Consider the following 10,303-nt stretch of genomic DNA (forward strand, 5'->3'; position numbering starts at 1 on the left):
AATATTACAACAGATATTAATACAGAAAAAACAACGTATTTAGTATTTATCAGCTGATATGCAAAAACTTCGAGTCCATTTATACTGGAGAGACTTGTAGGAATTTAAATATTAAACCCACAAGATACACAAGGGTACTAAAAAGTAGCAGCTGTCACTCCACATTTGCAGAATAGCTCGCACACATGGACAACAGGCTAAAGAACATGAACATCATTACAAAAAGCCGTACTAGAAGGACAGCAAATACTAAGTGTGTGCAGAACTCTCTAATGGAACTCAGTTCTTTTTTCTGAAACAGCTGTCGGAAGATATAAAATCAAAAAACACAAAGGAAAAGCACAAACTTTCTCGGCCACCCTCCTCTCCACCCCCCACTCCTCCTCCCCCCCCCCTCTCTCTCTCTCTCTCTCTCACACACACACACACACACACACACACACACTCATCTCAAAGAATACTGTCAAAAGACATTTCTAAATGTTCGCCCGGAACACACAGAACAAGATGGCGTAGCAGATGAATGTATAATAAACACTGAAATAATGCGTTTTGGAAATGTAGTTTATAGAGGTGGCATAACAAATGTGAAAACCACTAAAACTAACGACAAAAGTGAGTTAAAAGTAACAATTGAAAGTATTTTCTGACACTGATTTATGAATAACATCTTAGGTAACACGATTCTTAGTCAACACATATTAAAACAAACAAAAAGGTTATTAAATTTTGTTAAATTTGTGGTTTGGCAGAAGTAGTAACAAGCAAATAGCATTAGTTAGTTAAATAAGGAAGAAAGTGAAATGATGGCTCAAACACCACTAGTTGCATTGCAGGTATAGATTTTAGTTTTATGGAAAGTACTGTAATGCAAACAATACTTATTAGCAGCAGAAAACCAACTGTGTAAAAATACTACCTTTTTATCCAACAGTACTGGTATTTAACAGTCAAATTAAGATAACCCCCTGACGATAGTCTAACATAATCGAAACATGTGTGAATAAAGAGAGAACAAGACATTGCGTTCGTTCAAGGCAGAATCCTCAAAGGATATTTATCGCTTACGGTAACCTTTACTGGGATAAAAAACCATGAAATTTGCTTGACGCCTCTCGAAAACCATCCTTAGAAACACCACGTTCCGTTATGTAGCTTCTCGATATATGGATCCCCAAAGGAGGTTTTAGGAGGGATATAAGTCACTTGTAAAGCAGCGGTAAAGCAGCGCCTGTGCAACTCATATTCTTGCATTGAACGGATAAATAAATTCCCACTTTGGTGTAAAAATGTTCTTCTATTGAAATAATCTATCCAAAAATAAATTACTGTCTTTTTTATTTTACCTGTCACCAAAATATTGTTCAAAATTTAAATCTGAGAGATGTCTCATTAAAATGAATCTTTCTAAAATGAATCTTTGTAGTGTTATAAAACTTCGTGAAAAATTAAAACTATGTATCGGACCAGGGTTCGAAGAAAAATCGTCGGTAAAGTTTTAATGTGTCAATTTATAAACAGTGCAACACTCCATTGTCGAATGAAAGACTCATTCTGAGAATAAACATTAATATTTCTTTCTTTCATAAATACGTTCTTTCTCCCAGGGGTACTACGATGCCTGTCGTTTGTGCTCAGAGGCCATACTTGGATCCTCCCAGCGACTGGTAGAGAAGGTTGAGAAGACCAGCCTTGCGCATGGAGTTTCAACGAACCTCACAATTCGCAGCATTGTCCGCAGAAGTGATCGTGGCCCCTTGATTCTGACTGTACCAGAAACTTTGAAGGTTATGTGACAAGCTATGCTCCCACTTCCTAGACTTGCGTCATGGGGTTGAGAACCGTGGGGTCCCTCTAAAGGTGTTAGATGTGCACTACACATCAGAGGCTCCTACACAGGTGAGTGACTAGGGTGACTAAGTGCGGGGTGCACAAAAGGTTTTTTTTTTTTTTAGATTAGATGACTCTCCATCCAGTCCTGATAACAACAGCTGTAGGATGCTCCGAAGTATCAGATCCAAAGGAATGTCCCTACTGGCGAGAGTATTGACATCCTACCTGTTAACTGCCGAAATATTCGCAACAAAGTGCCAGAGTTTGAAGTGCTCCTGAAAAGCAATGAAGCTCACATAACACTGGATACAGAAAGCTGGTTAAACCTAAAATTGATAGCAGTGAGATTTTTGGGGAAAATTTAAGCAAACATCAAAATGATAAGTTAATGGGAAATAGTGGTGGTGTATTTGCCGCAGTGGACAAGATATTCAAACCAACGGAGACAAAAACTGAAGCTGCAAGCGAGATTGTGCAAGACTCAATATCACAGCTGGGCACAAAATGATAATTAGATCCTTCTGTCGACCGTCAGGCTCATCTGCTGTTGCAACGGAAAACGTTAGAGAAAACCTTAGTTCACTTGTACTTAGGTTCCTCAGTCATGCCGAATCATTGGTGTAACTTAATCATCCAACAATCAATTGGGAAAATTACAGTGTTGTTGGTAGTAGGAGTGACAAGACATCCTACGAAACATTGCTCACTGCCTTCTCTGCAAACTGCGTAGACCAGATGGTTCGGAACCCCACTCATAATGAAATAATACACTCCTGGAAATGGAAAAAAGAACACACTGACACCGGTGTGTCAGACCCACCATACTTGTTCCGGACACTGCGAGAGGGCTGTACAAGCAATGATCACACGCACGGCACAGCGGACACACCAGGAACCGCGGTGTTGGCCGTCGAATGGCGCTAGCTGCGCAGCATTTGTGCACCGCCGCCGTCAGTGTCAGCCAGTTTGCCGTGGCATACGGAGCTCCATCGCAGTCTTTAACACTCGTAGCATGCCGCGACAGCGTGGACGTGAACCGTATGTGCAGTTGACGGACTTCGAGCGAGGGCGTATAGTGGGCATGCGGGAGGCCGGGTGGACGTACCGCCGAATTGCTCAACACGTGGGGCGTGAGGTCTCCACAGTACATCGATGTTGTCGCCAGTGGTCGGCGGAAGGTGCACGTGCCCGTCGACCTGGGACCGGACCGCAGCGACGCACGGATGCACGCCAAGACCGTAGGATCCTACGCAGTGCCGTAGGGGACCGCACCGCCACTTCCCAGCAAATTAGGGACACTGTTGCTCCTGGGGTATCGGCGAGGACCATTCGCAACCGTCTCCATGAAGCTGGGCTACGGTCCCGCACACCGTTAGGCCGTCTTCCGCTCACGCCCCAACATCGTGCAGCCCGCCTCCAGTGGTGTCGCGACAGGCGTGAATGGAGGGACGAATGGAGACGTGTCGTCTTCAGCGATGAGAGTCGCTTCTGCCTTGGTGCCAATGATGGTCGTATGCGTGTTTGGCGCCGTGCAGGTGAGCGCCACAATTAGGACTGCATACGACCGAGGCACACAGGGCCAACACCCGGCATCATGGTGTGGGGAGCGATCTCCTACACTGGCCGTACACCACTGGTGATCGTCGAGGGGACACTGAATAGTGCACGGTACATCCAAACCGTCATCGAACCCATCATTCTACCATTCCTAGACCGGCAAGGGAACTTGCTGTTCCAACAGGACAATGCACGTCCGCATGTATCCCGTGCCACCCAACGTGCTCTAGAAGGTGTAAGTCAACTACCCTGGCCAGCAAGATCTCCGGATCTGTCCCCCATTGAGCATGTTTGGGACTGGATGAAGCGTCGTCTCACGCGGTCTGCACGTCCAGCACGAACGCTGGTCCAACTGAGGCGCCAGGTGGAAATGGCATGGCAAGCCGTTCCACAGGACTACATCCAGCATCTCTACGATCGTCTCCATGGGAGAATAGCAGCCTGCATTGCTGCGAAAGGTGGATATACACTGTACTAGTGCCGACATTGTGCATGCTCTGTTGCCTGTGTCTATGTGCCTGTGGTTCTGTCAGTGTGATCATGTGACGTATCTGACCCCAGGAATGTGTCAATAAAGTTTCCCCTTCCTGGGACAATGAATTCACGGTGTTCTTATTTCAATTTCCAGGAGTGTATTAAATCTAATGGCAACAAATAGACTTGACCTCTTTGAGGATGTCCACATCGAAGGTGATCTCAGTGACCACAACACGGTTGTGGCAATAGTAATTATCAAAGTCGAAAGGGCAAATAAAACAAGTAGAAAGACATGTATGTTCCATGAACTAGATAAAAAAGTAATAGCGTCTCATCTCAGTGACGAACTCGAATCTTTTAGCGCAGGAGAGAAGCACGTAGAGGTGTTACAGTTCAAGTTTAAAAGAATAGTTGAGTACGCACTGGACAGATATGTACCCCGCAGAACAGTTCATAATGGGAGGGACCCTCTGTGGTCTACAGCCACTGCAAAGAAACCTCTAAAGAAAAGAGATTACCGCAGACTAGGTATAAAACAAAGCATAGGGTTATGGATAAAGAGTTGCTGAATGAAACGCATTTTGCTATAAAGAGAGCATTGCTTGAGGGCTTCAGTGACTACCATGGCAGAATTTTGTCGAATAATATTTCACAAAACCGAAAGAAAGTCCGGTCGTATGTGAAGGTTATTCGTGGCACCAGAATTAGTGTCCAATCACTCGCGGATGAGAGAGAAACTGAAATCGAGGGTAGCTCCTTCATGTTCCTTTACAAAGGAAAACCCATGTGAAGTGCCCCAAATTAATCCTGGTTCCACTGAAACATAGTAAAATAAGTATTTGTGTCAGTGGTATTGATAAACTGCTGAAATCATTAAAACTGAACGAAGCTCCAGGCAAGTTATCTCCGGCTAGGTTAGCCTCCCTTTCAACTATAATCTATCGTAGATCCCTCGAACAGAAGGGTGGTAGAAATGGTCCATAAAACTACCGTCCAATATCCTCGAAATAGATTTATTGTAGAATTTTGGAACATACTCTGAACTCAAAGATAATGAGATATCTCAAGTAGGATGACCTCCTCCATGGCAACCCGCATGGATCTGGAAAGCATGATTAATGTGAAGCCCAACTCGCGCTTTTCTCACGTGACATACTAAAAGCTTTCGATGAAGGCAGTCAGGTAGACTAGGTATGCCCCAGGGAAGCTTGCTGTTCATGTTGTATATCAGTGACCTTGCGGACACTATCAACCTCAGAATTTTTGCAGATGATACAGTTATTTATAATGAAGCACTGTTTGAAAGGAGCTACATGAATATTCAGTCACATCTTGATAAGATTTCAATGTGGTGCACAGATTGGCAACTTGCTTTAAATGTTCAGAAATATAAAATTGTGAACTTCCCAATACAAAACAAAAAACGTAGTATGCTGGGACTATAGTATAATTGCGGCACGGTTGGAATAAGTCAACTCACACAAATACCTGGATGTAACACTTAGTAGGAATATGAAATGGAATAATCACATACGCTCATTCGGTGGTAAAGCTGGCGGTATCCTTCGGTTTACTGACACAATACTGAGGAAATACAATCAATCTACAAAGGAAATTGTTTACAAATCACTCCTGCGATCCATGCTAGTGTCACAGACATGGTGAAGAAACTGAACCGACAGACTCATGAAGATATATGGAAACTATCCTGAGAAAGCCTACGTATGGAGTTTCAAGGACCGGCTTTAAATGATGACTGTAGCAATATACTAGTCCCTAAGTATCTCTCCCATAGGCATCGTGTGAACAAGATTGGATTGAATACAGCACATTTAATCAATCATTCTTCCCACGATCATATGTGAATGAAACAGGAAAAAACACTAATAACTTTTATAGTGGAACGTACCCTCTGCCACACACTTCACACTGGTTTGCAGAGTATAAACGTAGATGTAGACAATGTAACGGGACATTCTCTTCTAGCATTATTTTTCCTCAACAGTAGTAGTTGAGACCAATAATATTTGTCAAATTTTGGACAGGTCAGTATTATCTCAGCTGTTTTTCTGAAAAATTTCATTTAATTTCATACACAATATGTTACATTTCAAGCTAAAATTTATGAATAGGAATTATTATTTTGGATGTTATAATCGATAAATACTAGTTCTGAATGTACTGTTAAAATTATATGAGTAATTTTTAGAATCATTTGAAATTACGAATTATTTGGCACACTTAAAATTTCTGTTATTAATTACGCAAGCTAGTACTGTTTATTACGTTCATTTCTGGATTCATTTATGAAATAATAATCGAAACTAATAGAAATTCATTTGTGAAGAAAAATTGTAAACTCTTTGGAATATTGTTATTACCGTAGAGTGAGCGAGCTTCTGGTGTCATCGGACGTATTTTTGTATTTTCGGCGAACAATGTAATTTCCACTTTGTTAATGTGAAAATTCAAAAGACTATGTGATATGCTAATATGTGACAAAATAATGTAAGATAAATTTAACCACGAGGACCTAAAATGTGAGAATTTCAGCTTCAAGAATGAGACCCCTAAACTGGAGCCAATTCTGCAAGAAAAGGTAAGCAAACCAAGTAGTTTATGGTAATCTTACTCTTCTGGAATCTTCAGTAAAGACTTTGCACATCGTGAACAATAGCTGTAGCTAGGAAGGAAGGGATAGATTACAACACAAAGCAACTCTGGTTGACCGGTGAGTCCGTTTCTACTGTGACCTGTGGGCCGTGTTCTGATTTGTGTCTGTCGTAGGAAAGCGTCACGCTTCTTTTACTCAAGTTGTGTGACAGTTTTGGAGTCATTCAAAGAAAGTCTACGGTCAGTAGAGCGTAAATACCCTGACCATGCAGTACTAGTTGGAGGCGACTTTAACCTACCGAGTATAGACTGGGATGTCTGTCGACACAGTGGATTATATTTTTGAACACGTTTCCTGAAAACTGTCTTGAGCAGCTAGCTCTGCAGCCCACACGCAGTGGAAGTATCTTAGACCATGTAGCTACAAATAGGGCGGACCTTATCGACAATGTCAGTATAGAAAAGGGGATTAGCATCATGATGTCATTATAGCAAATATGATTGCGTAAATTAATAAATCAGTCAAGAAGGCTAGGGGAGTGTTTCTACTAGATAGAGCAGGTACGTAGTTGTTAGAATCTCACTTAAACAGTGAATTAACATCACTTATTTCTAGTAAGATGGATGTAGAGGAATTATGGGCAGAGCTTAAGCAGATTCTAAATCATGGTCTGGAGAGTTTTGTGCCTAGTAAGTGGATAAAGGATGGAAAAGATCCACCATCATTTAATAACAAAATTTGGAAGATGCTGAGGTAGCAGGGGCTGTCGCACTCTCGGTTAGAAAGAGAACGCGCAGATGACAAGGGAAGCTTAGTAGCGATTCGTGCATGTGTGAAAAGATCTACACGCGAAGCACACAACTCCCATCGCCACACCTTAGCAAAAGAGCTAGCAGAGAACCCGATAAAATTCTGGTCCTATGTAAAATCGCTAAGCAGGTCTAGTGCTTCCATTCAGTCCCTTATTGATCAGTCTGGAGTGGCAATTGGAGACAGAAAAACGAAACCCGAAGTTTAAAATTTCACATTCAAGTGATCGTTCACACAGGAGAATCATGCAAACAGGCCATCGTCTGACCATCGGGCAGACTTCGGCATGGACGACATATTAATAAGAAAGCCGGCCGTTGTGGCCGAGCGGTTCTAGGCGCTTCAGTCCGGAACCTCGCTTCTGCTACGGTCGCAGGTTCGAATCCTGCGTCGGCCATGGATGTGTGTGATGTCCTTAGGTTTAAGTAGTTCTAAGTCTAGGGGACTGGTGACCTCAGATGTTAAGTCCCATAGTTCTTAGAGCCATTTGAACCATTATTTGAGTAATAAGCAACCTGATGTAGAGAAAAAACTGAAATATTTGAAAACAAATAAATCACCAGGTACAGATGGAATCCCAGTTCGATTTTACAAAGAGTACTCTGCGGTATTGACCCCTTACCTAGCCTGCATTAATCGTGAATCTCTCGCGCAGCACAAAGTCCCAGGCGGCTGGAGAAAAGCACAGGTGACTCCAGTATATAAGAAGGGTTAATGAATGGACACCCAAAATTACAGACGAATATTCCTAACTTCAGTTTACTGCAAAATCGTTGAACATATTCTCAGTTCGAAGATCGTAAATTTTCTTGAGACTGAGAATCTTATGTCCACGAATCAGCATGGTTATAGAAAGCATCGCTCGTTCAAAACTCAGCTTGCCCTTTTCTCGCATGATACACTGTGAACAATGGGTGAAGGGCAGCAGGCAGATTCCATATTTCTAGATTTACGGAAAGCATTTGACACGGCACCCTATCGTAGACTGTTAACGAAGGTACGAGCATACGGAATAAGTTCACAGATATGTGAGTGGCTCGACAGAACCTAGCATGTTGTCTTCAACGGCTAGTGTACATCAGAGACAACGGTATCGTAAAGACCGCCCCAGGAAGTGTGATAGGAGCGGTGTAGTTCTCTAGAAAGAAGACGACTTAGACAAAATTTCTAGTTAATGTGATGAATGGGAGCTAGCTCTAAATGTGAAAAAATGTAAGTAAATGCGGATGAGTAGGAAGAACAAATCTGTAATGCTCGGATACAGCATTAGCTGTATGCTGCTTGACACAGTCAAGTCGTTTAAATACACTAGACACTCTATCAGTACTCAAGAATAGGTCGCACCAGCGTCCTACATGTGGTATCCTTTACAGGTGAACCACTCTATCCTAAAATTCTCCCAATAAACCAAAGTCGACCATTCGCCTTCCCTACCACAGTTCAAAGTTACGTCCAGATATTTAAACGACTTGACTGTATCAAGCAGTACACTGCTAATGCTGTATCGGAACATTAAACGTTTGTTTTTCCTACTCATCCACATTAACTTACATTTTTCCACATTTAGGGCTAGCTCCCATTCATCACACTAAATGGAAATTTTGTCTAAGTCGTCTTGTATCTTCCTACAGTCACTCAAATTCGGCATCTTACCGTACACCACAGTATCATCAGCAAGCAACCGCGCGATTGCTGCCCACCCTGTCCACCAAATCGTTTATGTATATACATTTCCGGAATATATACATTTGATACGATGCCCCATTGCAGGCTGTTAACGAAGGTACGAGGATATGGAATAAGTTCAGAGATATGTGAGAGGCTAGAAGACTTCTTAAATAATAGAAGCCAGTATGTTGTCCTCGACGGCGAGCGTTCATTAGAGACAAGGGCATCGTCAGGAGTGCCCCAGTGAAGTGCGCTAGGACCGCTGTTGTTCTCTGCTAACATAAATGATTTTGGGGACAGGGTGGACAGCAATCTGCGGTTGTTTGCTGATGATGCCGTAGTGTACGTACGATAAGGTGTCGAAGTTGAGTGACTGTAGGAAGATACAAGACGACTTAGACAAAATGTGGAGACATGTAAGTTAATGCGAATGAGTAGGAAAAACAAACGTTTAATGTTCCGATACAGCATTAGCAGTGTACTGCTTGATACAGTCAAGTCGTTTAAATATCTGGGCGTAACTTTGAACTGTGGTAGGGAAGGCGAATGGTCGACTTTGGTTTATTGGGAGAATTTTAGGATAGAGTGGTTCACCTGTAAAGGAGACCAATAGCACGCTGATGTGACCTATTATTGAGTGCTGCTTCAGTCTTTGGGATCCGTTCCAGGTCGAGTTGAAGGAAAACTTCGAAGCGATTCAGAGGCGGGTTGCTTTATTTGTTGCCGCCATGTTAGTTCACATGGCTCTAAGCACTATGGGACATAACATCTGAGGTCATCAGTCCCCTAGACTTAGAACTACTTAAACCTAACTAATCTAAGGACATCACACACATCCATGCCCGAGGCAGGATTCGAACCTGCGACCGTAGCAGCAGTGCGGTTCCGCCGAACCACACCGGCCGGCCTTACCGGTAGGTTAGAACAACACGTAAGGGTTACGGAGATGATCCTGGAATTCAAATGGAAATCGCTGGGGAGAGGGCAACGCTGCTTTCGAGAAACACTATTGAGAAAATTTAGAGAAATGGCAACTGAAGCTGACTGCTACACGATTCTACTGCTGCCAACATACATTGCGCGTAAGGCCCAAGAAGGTATGATACGACAAATTAGGGCTCATACGAAGGCATGTAGATAGTCGTTTTTCTCTCGCTCTATTTATGAGTGGAACAGGAAATGAAATGACTAGTAATGGTACAGGGTACCCACCGCCACGCACCTGAGGTAGCTTGCGAAGTATGTATGAAGATACGTATATATTTCTTTTCTCCTCAGTTTGGATTCAGTGCTTCTTTATTGGTTATTTGATGTACCATCTAATTTTCACCATTATGCTGTAGA

This window comes from Schistocerca americana, chromosome X, assembly GCF_021461395.2.
Source record: "Schistocerca americana isolate TAMUIC-IGC-003095 chromosome X, iqSchAmer2.1, whole genome shotgun sequence".
Lineage (NCBI taxonomy): Eukaryota > Metazoa > Arthropoda > Insecta > Orthoptera > Acrididae > Schistocerca > Schistocerca americana.